The following is a 19,303-nucleotide window of genomic DNA, read 5'->3' on the forward strand; positions in this document are numbered from 1 at the left end:
ATAAAAATAAACTAGCATTTGCACCAGATGTTGCAAAGGAAACGCCGTAAGGCATAAAGTGCGGAAGAATAACAACATCAACATGTGAATGAACGTTGTTGAAAGCGAAATTATGTATCATAACTTCAAACTACATGCAATGATATCTTTCTGAGTATTCAGAGCAAAAAATGTGAAACAAAAATGGTTGTCTATCTTTATTCAATATATATTTATGCAATGTAATGAAGTGTAATGAAGTATGTGGCATCACAAAGCCACAAATAACATAATAAGTGCTACCAAAGAACACCTTACATAAATCTAATGGGATTATGATCACATTCTACTTCATCTTCAAAAGGATGAGATGGAAAATTTGACCATGGAAAAGCAGGACTTCTATCATGTGGGCTTACAACTGAATCTACTAGTGAATTTCTTTTGAATTTGGCCGCACCAATCCATCTTGCCCCTGGTTGATTTCCATCACAAACAACAGAACTAGTGTTTGTATTGTCAAGTCTAGAGGAAACGTGTTGCTCAGCCCTAGCAATGTTTAGGTCTGTTTTGTCATTGCCTGTCTTGGGCTTCGGATTTATGGAGTCTATCTTGTCAGATTCATCTCTGTTGCTGCCAGATTTAATCACATCAGTTGATTTGGTTGATACTGTAGATGGAACCACTCTTCCAACATTGTTCATTTCTTTCTTAGCATCTGTTGTTGTGTCCGGTCTTAATGAATTGCTTCTAGGGACAATGACAGGAACTATATCAGGTCTACTTAAGGTATGAAAATTTTTTGTAGGCTGCACTGTTGATGTACTGTTTTTCTTTGGAGTCGAGACATATGACAGTGGACCTGAACTTGCAGGAAGATTCTTTTAAGAAAAGGCTATTCCAGCTCCATTGAGGTGTGCTAGAAATACCTTCAGTGGTTACATAGCAGTAGCAAAAGCAAAAAACATAACTTACTTAGTTTCTTCAAATAATACAACCAATAAAATGAAAGCCAGAAATAAAAAAAGGAACCCAATACTATAGTCCAATTAGCTTGTTTATGCTACAAAATGTTTTGTACTAGTCCAATAGTAGCGAGTCTTTTAGTATAAAACAAAAAAAGGAAAATTCAAAGAATGCAAAGCTTAAAAGATGAAACATACTACATGCAAATTAGGTAACATACTAGTTACCGATGTGGTAGCATTTGGTTCCTTGATTCCTGACTTTGTACTGTGTGACAAGGAAAGCCTCACCATATTGGTCTTTAAATTATTATCTAATTGCTGGACAAAGGGACGGCCACTGGAAGCCAATTTTGCTTCATTATGGCCATTTGTTCTTGATACATTTCCAGCAGCATATGGCCCCACCCGCTGGAACACCACAAATGACACCTTCAATGTAATTATCTTTATACTAGGACCACAGAATACAATCAACAGAAGATAAAAGTCATGGATACATATAATCAGTGCATGGATTGACAAGAGGATACCACTTATTCATACCGAAATGTCCACAAACAAAAGGTTAAAGATGCATTAAAAATTTAAATATGAAGCAGCCAAAATAGAGATTCTATCTTGTAATACATCAGATGAAGCAACCAAAATAGAGGTTCAATAAAGCACTAAATTGAAAATTTTAAGATGATAAAATCAAAGTGCAAAGTTATAAGGACGCAACTGAAAAGTAACTCATGCTGCAGGGAGTATTAGGGAAAATAGCTTACTTCAGGTCAAACAACGAATACATATTTTGAGAGGAAGTTGCAGAACATACACTCTCTGTTACCAGAATTAGAAAATGAAAAAAAAACACACAAAATAGGTATGAAATAACGTTCAGGTTATGTTACAACCAAGACGCCAAATTGGAAAATAATAACATGGGCTTCGGATTTCATTCTTCTTGCAGTGTAAAAAACATGAACCCATGTCCCCTCATCAGTAATGTACAAATGTAATGTCAAGATGAGAATAGGATCAAGAAGATGCTAATAGCATAACATAGGATAGGTCTCTGGTAGCTTCTGTAATGGTATAAACTAAGAAAAGAACACGACATGTTACAGGCGGTTTAAGCAAGAAAGCATCACAATAGTCAAATGGGACCCTATAAACGATTTCAGGTTAACAGAGCAATCTACATTATAAAATCATTATCCTTGAGATAGACATCTGTATAAACTAAAAAAATGATTACATAAAACATTTTGATGTTATATAGGAAATTTAAACAACAGAGCATCACAATAGTAAAACATTATAAACTACTTCAGATTAACAAAACAATCAACATTTTATTAAATCATTAATCCTGCAATGGGACATTCTAATTACAACTAACACGACCATGTCTCTTATACCCCCAAAAGAAAAGAAAGAAAGACAATAAAAGTTTTACTTACTGTTTTGGGTTCCATTAAACTGTACATACCATTGATTGGTTGAATCATTGACAGTGTCCACTTTAAAACCATTAATCTTAAATTATTAATCATATGTCCCAATAACATGCACTTTCTAATCACTCAATGCACAACCAACTTCATATGATATTAGCCTTCGAGTACAAAAATTTTATCAATCCCTAAGAATTGCATAATGTTTGGATTTATCAGGAAAAAGGGAGAACTGTATCACATCATTTTAATATGCAATAGCACTAACCCATAATAGATACCCATTGAACAAGGCAAAAGTCAAAAAATATTAATGAAGTAAGGCCATTTTGCATAATATTATTCGGTAAATCTTTTAAAATTATGATTAGGTAAATCTTATTATTTTATCCTTGTTCAATTGATATCTATAATGATATATGTGTAAAAATTACTATAACATAATATGATAAAATGGTTTTTTCTCCCTTCTCCATGATAAATGTAATCTTTGTGGAAATACATGATATTATATGAAGTTGGTTGTGCATCCCCTAACTGGAAAATTCACATCATTAGGCTGTATTAAGAGTGAACGTAAAATGGAGACCATCTATGATTCAAATAATGAATTGTATGGGGAATTCAAAGAACCTCAATAAAGTAAGTTAGATTTTCATTTTTTTTTTTATTTATTAGAGACATGGATTATAGTAGTTAAATATGAGAAATGCCTTATCTCAAAGGTAATAAGTAATAATCTAGTAAAATCTAGATGTTTCTCTTAACCTGAAAATGTTTATTGCACTTCATTTGAATATGTAGAGGCCCTCTTTATAAACTTATTCCTATGACATCAATAACATATTCCTGTGACATCAATGCAAAATTTATGTAGTTTAGATACCAGAAGCCTGACCAGAGGAGTTGCTTCTAGTTTAGCTCTTGTTCTCAGTTCTATTTCTTTTTAGACATTTTATTAGTAGATTAGTAATGGATTCGTATCTACAATATATTTTGGAAGGGTGATTGTTCGAGTTTTCTTATCACCTAAAAAATAGCCCATTTCTTGCTACATTCTTGCTCCCGTTCCTATCTTGACACGAAAATTGTACATTACCAATCAAATTTATATGTATAATATATGTGGAGAGACAAGAAAGGGTTTCATTTTGATTCCCTGAAACCCTCTAGGCCAATTTATAGTTGCATTCCTACTACCCATTTTGTTTCCCTTTTCCCATTCCAGTAAACCTAGCATAGATATCTTCACAATTTAGTAAATTGCACACACATTATTTGGTTTTACCTTCTCTCAATATGACATCAATGTGAGATTCATGTAGTCTATGTTACCACAAGCCTGACCGAGAGACCTATTTCTAGTTTAATTCATGTTTTCATTTCCATTTCCTTCCTGACATTTTATTACCAGATTATTGATAGATTTTACGTATAATATATTTTGGAAGGGTAATCTGTTTAAATTTCTTATCCTCTGATATTTATTTTACCATAAACTTGACCAAAAGCTCCCTTTTTGTTACATTTTTGTTCCCATTCCTATCTTGACCGTACAATTGTACGTTACTCATAAATTTTATATGGATAATATAGGCTGAGAGATGAGAAGTGGGTTCATTTAGATTCCCTGAATCCCTCTGGAACGTCTACCATTTTTCTGTTAAGATGGTTAGAGCCCTGTAACCAATTTATAGTTCTGTTCCTATTTGCCTCTGTTTTCCTTTTCCCATTTCAGTAACTTAGTATAGATGTCCTTACAACTAAGCAAATTGCACACATACTATCTGGATTTACCTTCTTTCGATTATTAGTTTCTGACTTGAGGTAAGATATTATGCCTGAAAGTCACTGTTGCACAAGTCACTTTTCATCTTTTTAAAAAAACCTTCTGATTGTGATTATGTTCTTTTAGGTTTTAGTCTCTAAAGCTCTTCCATTGGATCCTTTATTCAACCTTCAAGTTGGCTCTCTGATCTGCAGTACATATTTTTTATTTATTTCATGAGTGCGCTGTAAATCCGTGGTTAACATTGTGTTTCAAACGAATGGGCAAAAATAAGATGTAAGATGGTGGCATTTACAATAATCTTGTATGCATAAACAATTTGACAGAAAACAGGCTTCATACAGATCCATCCTACAACAGCTCTGATAATATTTTGGACATTTTGTTGACTGCTGGATTTTAAGCCAGAATATTACTGGAGTTTGACTGTTTTGACCGATTCAGCCTCTAATAAATTCTCCCATCACTGAAGAAAATGTGAATCATACAATCCGGATCGCATAGAGAAGAAACCGTGATCTTGTTTGGCAGCTAGTCTTTCAACTTGAGTTGCAAAATGTGGGTTTGCATGAGTAAGCTTGGGCATATGAACTCCAAATGGATCATTCTTGCTCTGTAAATACCAATAAATCTTCGATGAGTATCAAAGGTCAACAGATTAACACTCCAAACCTTAAAACCCTGAAAGGCTACCTGAAATATGAGTTGTGAGAATTAAAGTAAAACAAATGGAACTTTAACATGTCAATCACACTATAACAAGGGTCTTTTACTTGCAAATCTATTCCAAACACCAAAATTTCAGCCTTTTATTTGCAAATCGCTTCCAAATAACAAAATTTCAACGTTTTACTTGCAAATTGATTCTAAACACTAAAACTCCATAAGCCGGAATTGGTGATTTGAAATGAAAAATAGAGGATGAGCCCAGCGGTTAAAAAAAAAGGACGAGGCATCTAATAAGTTTCCAAAAAATCCAACCATCGATATAGGTGGTGGATTCATGTGCATTCCCGCTGGATCCCCAAATAAGATATCTAAAAATCCCCCAAAATGCATAAATATTTCTTTGCCAAATAGATAAATATGAAAAGTAGAATAAAAAATTAGTTTACCTCTTTCATGTAGATATATCCCCTACCATCCTTTCATAGATTTCAATTCTTCAGTGCCTGGTCTCTTTGTTTCCAAAACTGCGAATGCATTTGCTAAAATTTTCCATTTGTTAAGTTTCAAGGAGGGGAATAAGAGGCTTCTGGTTGCAACTGATCTGGTAGGCAGGGGAATTGACATTGAAAGAGTTAATATTGTTATCCACTATGACATGCCTGAGTCTGCAGATACTTATTTGCACAGGGTTGGAAGGGCTGGACGGTTTGGCACAAAGGGTCTTGCAATTACCTTTGTTTCTTCTGCTTCTTCATCAGAGGAGGATGTGCTGAAGCAGGTTCAAGAACGTTTTGCAGTTGATATCAAGGCACTCCCAGCACATATAGAAGCATCAACATACTGATACATACCATCATAGCCATTGAAATCTGCTCTGGTGTCCAGTTTTGGCATGGTCTGGTTTTGTTTTCTGTTCATATGCCTTACCTTCATATGCCGGTTCTTCTACCAAATTTATTGCACTTCTAAATTTAGAAGAACCTTTCCTCCTCTAACTTCAATTAACAATTTTCTCTTCTACTTCTACTTGGGATATTTCTGCTTATTTTCAGGCCTTTACAAAGGCAAAGTCCTTAAATTAATGCCACCATTTCTGTTGCATTGTGGGTTGTAAAGTGCAGAAAATCATGGACTATTTTGTTCAAAGTTTCTTTTAACACATTCTAATCTCATGTTGTGTAGTTTAGAGTTTAGAATCAAGCCTCGTCACAAAGTTTTGAAATCTATTAGTGCAATGCAACCCTCGAAGCGTCTACCATGGAGAAAGTTGAGAGCACTTGGCACTAATAGTTACAATCTTTGGTAGGGAACCAAAGACTGCTAAGTCAGCTTTCATACAACTTATAGGTGGTTCTCTCAAATGTATTTTAAATATCACCCTATGAATTTGTCACCAATTGAAATGTAATAGTGACTACATGACATTTAATTAGTGTGGTTGATGCAGGGTTGGTGGAAAACATAACCAACATAGCCAGAAAAGGCAGTTCTCTCAAATGTACTTTAAATATCACCCTATGAAGTTGTCACCAATTTGAATGAGATGGGTATGTATGTTGAACCTTAATTTATATAATTTCTGAGAGTGCTTTGAGACACACATGGCTGGTTTTCTGCATCATTATTTCATCTTTACAGCAATAAAACCTCTTCTGCTATTTCATCATAAAGCTGCGCTTGTGATTCATATTTTTAGTGAAAATGGCAAAACAAGGAATAGACAATGTGGAAGAGTTGAAGGAAGAGATTTATAATGAAGAGCTCCTGGACCATGAAGAAGAGGAATTGGACGCACAAGCATTGGAGGAACATTTTGCCACTGATGAAGCCTCCAAGAAAGGTTATGTGGGATTTCCTACTGAAGCCAGAGCTCCTTCGAGCAATTGTGGACTCTGGATTTGAACATCCCGCAGAAGTTCAGCACGAGTGCATTCCTCAGGCGATTCTGGGCATGGATGTACTCTGTCAGGCCAAATCTGGAATGGGGAAAACAGCAGTTTTCGTGCTTTCAACTCTGCAGCAGATCGAACCCACAGAGCATTAAAAATCCAAGCTCCCATTCCAGCACACCCATCCCCAGTGAAATGTAGCCACAGAAACACAATGGAAACCAAGAAACTGAACAAGAACTGCACAATCTGGCAATTCGTGACAAGTTTCTTCCATGGAGGCTGGAACCCAATGCTACACAGAAGATAGTATGCATACATCAGAGTATGCACTGATGCATTCGTAATCAATGCAATCACCTGTAGGGACTGTGAATACTCCAACCACAGAAAGCACATTACAACTACTACTGCGTGATGATAAACATGAAGAAAGGTCAAGGGCCTCTTTTTGAGAACAAGGATAACGGTGTCCATGAATTCATAAAATTTGCTTAGATAAAACACATACGACCAGAAGAAGACTCTTCCCTTTGGGCGCGTACCTATTGGGAAACAGAATATCCACTGTTTAGAGGCATATGGCCTTCCCCACAACCACCGTGTTTCTTCCATCTCAAGGCTTGTAGCTTCCCAGGAACCCACCACCATAAGAGCCGAAAGAGAGAGTATTATCATGTTGTGAATTGCGGGAATAGGACCAAGGCGAATTGGGTATGTTTTTTTCTTCATTATGTGCCATAAAGTTGCAGTTAGGAGCAAATAACTTACCATTGCACAGAGCATTAAAAATCCAAGCTCCCATTCCAGCACACCCATCCCCAGTGAAATGTAGCCACAGAAACACAATGGAAACCAAGAAACTGAACAAGAACTGCACAATCTGGCAATTCGTGACAAGTTTCTTCCATGGAGGCTGGAACCCAATGCTACACAGAAGATAGTATGCATACATCAGAGTATGCACTGATGCATTCGTAATCAATGCAATCACCTGTAGGGACTGTAAATACTCCAACCACAGAAAGCACATTACAACCACTACTGCGTGATGATAAACATGAAGAAAGGTCAAGGGCCTCTTTTTGAGAACAAGGATAATGGTGTCCATGAATTCATAAAATTTGCTTAGATAAAACACATACGACCAGAAGAAGACTCTTCCCTTTGGGCGCGTAGCTATTGGGAAACAGAATATCCACTGTTTAGAGGCATATGGCCTTCCTCACAACCACCGTGTTTCTTCCATCTCAAGGCTTGTAGCTTCCCAGGAACCCACCACCATAAGAGCCGAAAGAGAGAGTATTATCATGTTGTGAATTGCGGGAATAGGACCCAGGCGAATTGGGTATGTTTTTTTCTTCATTATGTGCCATAAAGTTGCAGTTAGGAGCAAATAACTTACCATTGCAGCGATCAAAAACTGCCAGGAGGCCCCCCAGGTGCTTGTGCTGCTCCATTGAAAGTGGGTGATTGTGGGATATTGTGCTGTCCAGTACCTGATATCCCGAGCCAGGTTTGAGAATGAAACCATTCCGAAATCAGGCCCTGAGTCTATCAATCCTAAACTTTTGGTGGATAGATCAGGAAAACCAGGCGCTATACCCAAGGAATGGTGGCCACGGGCTCTGCAGGATACAGAGCAGAAGGAGCATCCATGTAACTGTATCGATCTTCGCCGGAGTTAGTAACCACGTGGAGGTATGTATAATGGCTGGTTAATCTGACGGTAGAAGATGCTTCTATCGTCTAACATAGATAATCGATGTTCCATAATCGTCCACGGTAGCAGCTGGGGGTGTTGATTCCAGAGGTAACGCCTTACGGCGTAATAAATTATTTTAATATTTAAAATTTAGATTTAAAGATATTTAATCATTCTTAATTTTTAAATCAAGAATTAAGAGGATCTCTCGGCCATATACATAAATCTCTTTTTTTTACCATGGTAAAGTGTAAGTTGGGGACAACCTTTGAATGGAAAAACGATCTTCATCCCAATAAGATGTTGTTGTTGTTGATGATGATGATGGTTAACGTCCATTGAGATCAAATTGGTTTATCGGACCTATAATTTTCTTAGTTTCTAATTGTCTGGCTCCTCGTCTTTCTTGGCGAAATTGGTGTTGTAGCTTTCTTTTTTTTCTCTACAGTCTTCCAACTTTCTTTATCTTGCATCTCCTTCATCTCTTCTAGTTCTTGGGACATTGGTGTCTTAGCTTCGTGATTTATTGTGTTCGTCCTTTTGAAGTAGTCAGAGAAGAAGTTTGGTCTAGGAGATCTGCTTTGTTGTTAAATGAAGATTTATTTTGTGCGGTATTCGAATCCTCATAACTGTTGATGCTTGAGGGGTTGTCGAGTCCACTCTTTTGTTGTTGGGCGGGGCTTTCCCCCTGTTTGTCTTGAGATTTGCTTCTTTTTTGCGCGATTTCTTGTGATTTAGAGTTTTCTCGAGAGTGTTCTTCTTTGATGACAGTGTAGTGTTCTTTTTGTGCTCCTTCCCACCATGTAAATCTGTGGTGATTTTTTCTAGTAGGATTTTTCTGGGAGGCTTTTGGGCAATTTTTGGCTAGGTGGCCTGTCTCAAAGCAGGATCGACATCTGAAGAGGACACTTTCATAATTGAGTTTCTGGTTCCACACAGTCTTTACTTGTTAGGTGTATTTTGGCTGGAAATTCGGAGTTGAAATCCATTTCCACACAGATGCATGCATAGGTGGTTCTGGCATATTTCTCTATTTCTGGGCACCTGCAGTAAAATTTCCCAATTGCATTTCCAATGGCTTTTAGCGGAGAGAAATTCCAGAGATGCAAGGGTAGGTTTGGCAATCTCACCCAAACTGGTGTTGAGGTTATGACTGTTGTTGAGGGATCGAATGATGGGTTCCATGGCCTCATGAATAACCCTAATTTTTCCCAAAACCAAGGGCCAGAATCTAGAATACATTGTCTGCTTTCAGGGTTTTCAAAATCAACTATAAAGAAACCCCTAGCAGAGGGGTATATATTAATTGCATCAGGAATTAGAGGCTTCCATATCTTCGAGATCCAACTGTGGAGAGGTGTCAGCCGCGGCCAAAAACCATTGAATCGGCAGATTAGGACACTTTTAGAGAACTTCAAAGCCTCATTGAGTGAGGCCTGGACCACCTGGAAAATGGGAGTTGGGGCTTCACTGACAATATGGGCAGGAGCTTGCCCCCCAGAGGTAGACGAAACTGAGGCAACAACTATTTTCGCGAAGCTGGGAGCTATCTGGAGAATGCTTTCCCGTTGAGTATAAAAGATTGCCGAAGAGAAGGCCACAGAAGATTGCTGAAGAGAAGTGAAGAGCCACAGATCTATAACTTGGATGCTCCTTGAGATAGTTTAATTCCCTCCTAGGTGACTTCCACCCTTAGCCCCTCCACATAAGGTTTGAACATGTGACCCGATGGGGACTAAAATCCACACAAAGTAGTTGATATACACCTCACATGGGTGGGTGGGTGTGTGTATATAGACTTGTAAAGCAAAATTAAAAATATTTAATAATTGATATGTTTTTGTTTTTGAAGGTCGTAAAAATCATTATAGCTTAGTGGTTAATTGACAATAAAGACATTTATCATTGGTTATTATCCATAAATGTGGGTTGACTCAATAATTGTTATTTAAGGAAAACCATGTCACTTGTAATAACCTTCTAGTGGTCCATAAGGGGGTAAATTTCTTCTCTAGCCAAGTACCTCTAGATCATGGGTTGTTAACATGTCTCCTTACATTTGTTTTTCCATGTGGACCCTTGAATTCAACCCCAAACAAGAGATTATAGTAGCACTTGTGTGGGTCAAATTGGCTCACTGACCATTAGTTTTATGAGATGAATGCTCCCTTAGATAGATTGGAAACAAATTGAGTCATTTTATATATTAAGAAAAACCAAAAGTGAATTTATCTTCTTGAGCAAGAATATTTATGGAGATGGAATTGGAAAAGGGACTCCCAAGATAGGTGGAGTCACCATCAAGCACTAGATTATGAGCATATTGCATTAAAGTGCATTGCTTGTCATGGACATTTTGCTAAAAAATATCCAAGAAGAGCAACCCCATTAAAAGCAATAGTGAAGAAAGGAACCCAAGTTCAAGATCATTCCAAGCAGGCAAAGGAAATTTTAGCAAAAGGGACAATATTATCCAAAGTCTTCACAAGAGGGTTCACCCACTTCAAGGAACAACAAATTTGAAGCTCTTGGAAACTTATAGGAAATAATAAATCCTGAAAATATGGAGAGATAATTATAAGAGAAACATGCAACTTAACTTAACCTTGAACTATGACAGCCCCAACCGCGTTTCTCTCATGTATATAATGTAAATGTTTTGCGAAAAAAGGGGTGGGGGTTGAGTAATGTGACAAAAATTCTACTAGGGATGGTGTAAGTTTCATTAACGAAGGAAGATATGAATTGTTGGGACAACTCTTGAACGCTGGTCAGTGAAATTTTAATGGCATGGAGATGCAAGAAAATGATGATGGCTATCCTTGCTTTGGAAGGTTGGACAACGCAGTGACGATAAAAACAAATTTACAGAGGAATGGGTAGACTCTTAGCTCATGGGAGGTACAGGCCATCTACTACAACCAATTAAAAATTGCATTTAACAAAATTGGTAACAAACAGGTGGGTGGCAAAAATTCTATTGGCTAGCAAGAATACCTATCAGGGAAGTTGCCTGAAGGTCTCCCAAGGAAAGACAAATCAACCCCAACTGGGATAACACATGGAGTCAGAAGGAGAATGACTCAAATTGGCAGAGATCAGACAATGACAACAAAGGAGAGAATTTGATTTTTGAAGCAAAAAATAGAGAGTTTGATTTTGGTCCAGGAATAGCTTAGAGAATAGGGGAGAAACAACTATTTGGTTGGCGGGAGTTTGGAAGAAAATATTCCAGGTGAGGAGGAATTTGCCTCTCGAACCCCCATGACTTAGAGGGTGGAGATGGCATTTCTCAGAAATTCCCGAGGGTTGGGGTGGAGGAAATACACCTGGAGTCTTGGAAGGTTTTTGAAGACCCAATGTTATACATTTGGTTTGTTTTGGTTCTGGAGTCTGGGTGGAACCACAATGTCTCTGTGCACTGGTTGAATTGCAACTCAGTGGAAGGGAGGAGGTGGTATAATCTCTGGTTCTTGGTTCACCTGGTAGTTGTGCTTAATCCTTGAGCAATAGACCTCTCAAGCTTTGGAATCTAGCTCAGAGGATAACTGCAAGAGATAATTGGCTACACCTATCTACGGTTGGGTAGAGAGTCGTCGTCCTAGATTCAGTTGTCCAAAACATTTAAAGATAAATGTTCTACACATACTTGCAAGTAAGTGTAAACGTATGTATGTTCCATTTTGGTCTGAAGTGGTGGCGTTAATGTGTGAAAAATGCATGTGATTAATTGCTTATAGGCATGATTAATATGTTGTTATCGTAGTTACAAGAACATGGGAACAAAGCATGTGTTGGTTCTGGTTGTATTTCGGAATCTAGTATGGAAAATTCCTTGTTAATCACATTAGTGTAAATTTTGGATGGTTGCTAGCTTTAGCAGTGCTAATTCATGTCTACGTGCATTGACATAATGGATTCTTCTCTCTGGTTTATAGACCTGTTAATTTCCATGGATGGCATCCCCAATTTCTAGTAAAGCATGTCCAGCTCTACAAGTTTGTGCTCTATTCATTTCGGTTCAGGTAGTAATACTTCTTACTACCTGTATTATTAAATTAAAGTGGGAGAGCCGACTATGCAGTTTCCTTTTAATGACTGCCTAATGTCACCCTGTTTCCTCCTCTTGTCGTTATATACAAAACAAGCAATAAGGTAACTAATAAATACCCAAATTAACAATTTCTGGTAACGCGTGACTGACAGAAGCTGGATTTTTGGCTAGACAAATTCTATGTTCAGACAAGTGTGATACACACTTTTGTATATATATATATATAGGAGTTGTTTATGGAGGCAGAGGAATTGTTTAGACGACCAAAAGTGACCGGAATTTGGAAAAAAAAATTAAAAAAATCTTGTAGATGCAATGTTTGAATCATGTTTTTTATGGTGGAAATTGATTCAACACCATAAAAATCCTCTGACGCACCTAAAATTATGAAGTTTGATAGCTTTTACTTGGATTTACAAAAATCTCTGCCAATTTTTTTCAAAATATAACCAAAATTTCCATAACTTTCAGGGCAAAAAAGCATAATTGTTAGACTACAATGCGCACACACAAACACATATATAAAACAATTATTGGTAATGCGTTAGTGACCGAAATTGGGTTATTGGCTAGACAATATCTATGTCGAAACAAGTGTGGTATATATATATAATTGGGAGGGAAAGACAATTCAATCGCGACATTGTAGGTGCCATGTCCCTTTACTGGTTACATTGTGCACTTTGTTGTCTGCCCTTCATAGTGATAGACCTACTGATACATGTGTATGAGCATATGTGTTGACATACCCAAGAAGGAACACATGGTCGAGCCACACCCTCTTTCGACACCAACATGTTGGGTTGCAGAGACTTACGTGTAACCATAGGGTGTCCTCACAATGTTATATGTGCCAAAATGTGTGCTCATAGGACCAAACCGTAAACGTCATGTTGTTGGTGACCTAAAAAAAATTTCATGGAAAATAAGGTATTGTGAGCATATATTATACACTTACGCTTCTACCAACTCATTGACACCTTGTTGGTTGTGTCAAGTGCCACCATAAGAGTAGGTATACAACATATCAAATTTTGGAACGACAGAACTAATGCACCTTCATGTGTTCCAGTTAGCACTTCAGAGATAACGAGTAGGCAACTTTGTGGTAGTTGGTGTTGAGCTATGGACTATGAACCCAAGCGACTATGCAATGCAGGTAGAGACCGATGACAGGTGGGATTAAGCTATTCATGCCTTAAAATTACCAAGAACTTGTGACCATGCGATAAGGTGGTGCATGAAGTAGTCGACAGAAGAAGAAGGAACATCGTGGGAAAAACAAATGTATGTCAAGGAGTCATCTAATGAGGCGGAGGAATTGCCCAGCCAAAAGTGGCCAGAATCCCGGTAAAAAAAAAATCAATTTTTTTTTTGTAGAGGTAGTGTTTGAATCATGTTTTTGATGGTGGAAATGGATTTAGCATCATCAAAAACGTCTAGGACACCTAAAATTTTGAAGTTTAACAATTATAACTTGGATTTACAAAAATCCTTGCCGAATTTTCTCTAAATATAACCGGAATTTCCATAAATTTTCGAGCAACTCCTCCACCTTGTTAGACTATGCGGTATGTCAGTATTGCTCATGTCAACGATGAATTGGAGCCCAAGCCAACAATGTGTTGGAGTCGTGGATGTAGGATGAATGACCTATGTGGGTAGAGCAAATGTATGGACTAGTATTGCTCAAGTCGACAATGAATTGGAGTCCAAGCCAATAGCGTGTTGGAGTCATCGATGAAGGGTGAATGAGTGAAGTGGGCAGAGAAAATGTATGTTGACATTGTTTAAGTCGATGGTGAATTAAAGTCATGGATAGAAGATATAAGACCGATGTGGAAACCATCGGTTTTTGTGCCCTATGAATTGCAATTTGAATTCATATATATATATATATATATATATATATATATATATATATATATATATATATATATATATATATATATATATATATATATATATATATATATATATATATATTCTATAGGTTACGTGAGTTACCAAGTCCATGATATAGCACATCTAGTTTGAGGGAAAAATGAGGCAGCATGTCCCATCAACACACATTGGAAATATGCATGTATTTTGGATTATACACTGGAAAACTGAGACATCTCAAGGAGGGACTTGGTATTATAAAGTGTCATATAATAGGAAGGACTCCTGACAACTTGCAAAAGAAACTTGTTCAGCAAGTGCTAGATATAGCGTGTATCAAATAATAGTTGAATAGGTATAAGTTAGTATGTATTGTTGAATTTCCATGATCCTCGTGTGAGGATAAAATCTTAAAAATTTTGACGCTATTAAATCAAGAATTTCAACAAAGCTATTTTGCACAACGTAATATAAGTATCAGTAAATCACACATGCATAATTATCGACATTTTTTTACAAAATATTGTGCAAATATGTACAAAAACCCAATTTTCGTTATATTAAACCAATTGAATAATAAAAATGTCTAGGGCTCCCGTACCAGGGATATTTACCCTCAAACATCCAATGGTACAAGAGTACAAGATACAATGACAAACTTGTTGCTCTAGTGCACAATCACCTCTATGTCATATCTTGTCCTGTCGGTCCTTCGCTCCCAATCTGCAGCGACACAACTCTGCCTCTATCAATGAGACAAGTCCATCTGCTCACTAAACATGGCTCCACCTGCTCTCACGTTGATCGTAAGTCCATCTACACATCAACAGATCGAGACTCCGTTGAAGTTGTTCACAACTTTGTTTGTGAACAACTCCTCTACCCACTGCTACTCCTCAACTACTTAGGGTCTTCTTCCCACTATAGCCTTCCATTGCTGCTATATGAAGGCTAACATAGGGTAGGAGGGTTGCCACCTATCACTGTTGCAAGTCTCTTCTTCAACAATGAACATGGGTTGATCCAATCTGCTCCTCTAGGTTGGCCAAAACTTGAGCTCTCAAATTCCCTCCTTCTAGTAGCTTCTTTCATCCATCAAAGAGCTACACATAGGCTCAACACTTCACTCAACTCACAGTTTTTCAAGCCTGTTGTTCTAGGGCTACCTTAGACACTTTTTTTTTTCCCTCCACCAACCACTAAGTGCCCAATACTCCTTTCCACACTAGAATTCCATCCATAGCATCAAATCAACACTTACTTCATCAATGCATACCTTATTTGTAGGTTTGTTCACTACTACAATTTCTGCTCCTCGTTAGGGCTTGTGACCCACTATTACAACCCTCATAACCTTGCAAAAATAACCCTCTACAACTACGGTCTTGTTTTCCCTTACTCCTGTTGTTCAGAACTGCATCCTAGGAAGAGTATAGCCTTAGATTAGGCCTCCCATCCCTCTCATAATTGCCCAAAACTCTTAAAGATCCATGTGACACCCTAAAATTTCCCTAAACAAGCTTTGATTAGGGATCTTGGCCCCTTGCAAGGTGACTATCCTCTGTGACCCTCAAACAGAGGTACCCTAACACAAAACTACACATCAAAACAACCCTGCAACCCTCTCCTGTAATGCAGACTCCTCTTGCAATGAACTTGGAATTGCATTGAGGGAAAACATGCCCAAAACAACCCTCTTTCTCCATGCCTTGTCCTCCTTTTCCTACAGCCAACTTCAGAGATATATTAATGATGATTTGATGCACTTGGATGGTGAAAATAACATCAACTCACCTCCTTTTTATACACTAAAGGAGGGCTCCACAAATTCTTAAAGAGGCATATATTTTGGACATGTTTACCTCAAGCCTACATGACTTGCATGCCCAAAAACCCAAAGTTATCTTCAAAAATTCATATCTCATCAAGGACATCTCAAATTTTGATGATTCTCAATGTGTTGGAATCTCCTCGCCATCCTCTATCATCTCAATCCATCATATGTCCAAAATTCCTCATGGTTTTGGCCCAAAGGTCAATGGGTACAAAACCCTAACCTTAGTTTCGAAGCCCACTAATGACCTTTGTGGTGCTCTAACCTCCAAACCCCAAACCATGGGGCTTGGAGTACCTCCCAAGCTATAAAAAATAAACACTCCCTCTTAACAAAGGAGGTGCTTCCAAGATTAGGAAGTATTTCATCATCATCATCATCACTACTCACAACACTCACCCAACTCCTAGCACTCACAAGTGCAACAATCCCTGTAGCGTGAACTACGCCTCTCTTGGAAGTGTCACTATCACTGGAAGCATCTTGCTTCTTCTTATTTTCCTAGAATCTCTTCCACTCTCTCCATGATTCCTTCTTGTCAGTTGTAGAATCACCCTTTATCCCCACTAACTACGTGCTCTTCTTGGGCTGCAAAGTATCCCTCTGAATCTGCAAGTTCCCTCTATAACTTGACTCTCCCTGAGTCTTCGGAACCTAAACCTTCTTTTATTGAACTTGTACCTGCCCCTCTAAAGCTTGCACCTACACCTGCTTCTTTGGAACCTGCACCTAGTCCTCCTACTTCTTCTTCCCATGATCCATAGGCTTGTCTGTCAGCTTATATAAACCATGCTCCCTAACTCCAAGCACAATACCTATGGAGCTAGAGCCTTTGGGCTTGAGTCTTGCCTTCCCCTGCTGGAATAAGACCTCAAACCCCTTCTTCTCGATCATCAAGACAAATATCATGCTATATTTGAGTCTTGGTACAAACAATACATCTTGGACCCGCATCACCCATCCTGTCTCCATCCTGAATGGGACACCTCCCGATCCTCGGATCTCATTCTGATTCTTGTCGCCCAGTACATGCAACTTCAAGTCACATTCAGCTAGAATCTTGAAAACCTCTAGTGACCTTGTCATATGTTTCGACGCATCACTATCCACGTACCATCCATCCTCATCAATGGTACCTTGCGAGAAATGAGAGATGATAGCAAAGTCCTCCTCCTTCAACCTCCTAGTGAGATCATATATCTCAGTAGAGGTGGAAGAACCAATGACCTACTTCCCTTTCTTCTTTTCGTCATCTCCTGTCTTTTTCTTCATCGAACATCTCGTCGAAAAATGCCCCATCTCACCATAGTTAAAACACTTTAATTTACTCAAGTCCTTCTTCTGCTTACCCTTCATTCGTGATGCAAGTGCCATGTCATCATCTGAAGCCCTCTTCTTTGGATGAAGATCCTTGTTTCGTAACACTTCCTGAATCAATTCGTCCCACAACCTATTCCAGTCTAGCAACTTCTCTCTGGAAATGATCCCCTTGATGAAGGGCTTCCATTCCTTGATGAACCCTTTCTAAGCAATCCTCACCATATCAGAATATGAAATAGTCACATCGACGACAACAAGCTCATCTTTTACCCGAGACAATTTCGTCATATAGGAAATCACTCCTTCACCCTGTATCATCTTGGTTGACTTCAACTTATCCTCCAATACTAGTACCTGATTCTCGTTCTTATTTTGGAACAAATTCTGAAGAGACATCCACATTTCATGTGCACTGTTCTTCCCGGACAAATGAAGTATTAGGGGGTCCTTCACACCATCTTGGATGATCAATCTTGCCCTCATATCCAATTCCTCATACACTTCGAACTCCCTAGGGTCAATTGGCTTCTTGATCTCCTTCTCGACGAACTCCCAAATCATGTTTACCTGCAATACCACCTTGATCCTTTCCTTCCAAGGACTATAGTTGGACAACCCTTCCAACCTGTCCTCATACTGGAGACCAACCTGCAACTTCGACATTGTAGTGAGCCCTTATTGTTGTGGGGAAAAATGCCTATTTAGGACGATCCTATCCACCTAAGGTGTGACAGCGCCTTAGCAACAAACGAATACAGCTATCATGATTACTTCCTTTATGAAATATGAAAGAGAGGAGATCGGCAGACTTACCGTTGTCTTCCGGTTGTCCCTCGAACTAGATCCTCTTCTCTTTGTGTGTCCACAGCTACTTGCCTCCTCGCTTGATCAAGAGAACAGCTACTTGAATCCCACGAGATCACAAGAGAACAGCTACCTGTGACAAGAGAACAGCTACTTGCAACAAGAGAAGAACACAATACAAAGGCAAATATACATATTCATAAATGATTCAGGATTAGAAGTAAATCAAATATACTAATGCAATCATACAAAATACACCAGCATATAGGAAAGAATCAAGATAGCTTTATTGAAAGTAACATGATTCAAGAAGAGATACAACCCATAGGGCTCCAACCCAGCATCTCCTTCCCAGCAGAATGGAATTCCTTCTTCAGCTCCTTTCAAAGCATAACACACCCAATGTTTCTAGCCACAAACCAACAGCAATTCTTTGCAAATACCAAATTCCAACCTCCCTAGACCTCATGAGAGAGATCTATATATAGGAGTTTTGGAGAGAGGATGAGTCAGCTTTAGGCTGGTATAAAACTGACTAGTGTCCTCTCCCACTTCAGTTCTTGAGTCCACTTGGAGGTTCTTGCTTCCACTTGGAGATTTGGAACCTCTTACTCATCACCAGTCGAATTCCCTGATCCAAGTGTCATTTTGGAAGCTTCCTGGGCATTGACACCTTGAGGAATGACTCTGCCACTTGTCCAAACTCGCTCAGCGCAGGTAGCCTTCTTTGCAGTTGACATTCAACGCAGGTAGACAGTGGAGCAGTTGACATTCAACGCAGATGCTCAGTGGAGCAGTTGACATGATCCAGAATTGCCTTGTTTTGAGTGTTTTCAGGTGGAGAACTTTTGTGAATTGCTGTGGTTACTTGGCCTTGTTCCTCTAGGGGTAGGAACAACATGTTTAGGGACTTTGGATCCCTTGATTATTGACATTTCATGCTCAGTGATGCAAGGCACAAAAATGTCT

General features: G+C 38.5%; 1 pseudogene; it reads right to left on the minus strand.

Moving 5' to 3' along the window:
• Nucleotides 1-7,205: 7,205 nt before the first annotated feature.
• On the minus strand, nt 7,206-8,274 carry LOC149177478 (fatty acid elongase 3-like; annotated as a pseudogene).
• Between the last annotated feature and the right edge of the window lie 11,029 nt (nt 8,275-19,303).

Source organism: Pinus tabuliformis, chromosome 4_1 (genome assembly GCF_031772625.1).
Source record: "Pinus tabuliformis cultivar Carrire ecotype Pingquan chromosome 4_1, CPIR1, whole genome shotgun sequence".
Taxonomy (NCBI): Eukaryota; Viridiplantae; Streptophyta; class Pinopsida; order Pinales; family Pinaceae; genus Pinus; species Pinus tabuliformis.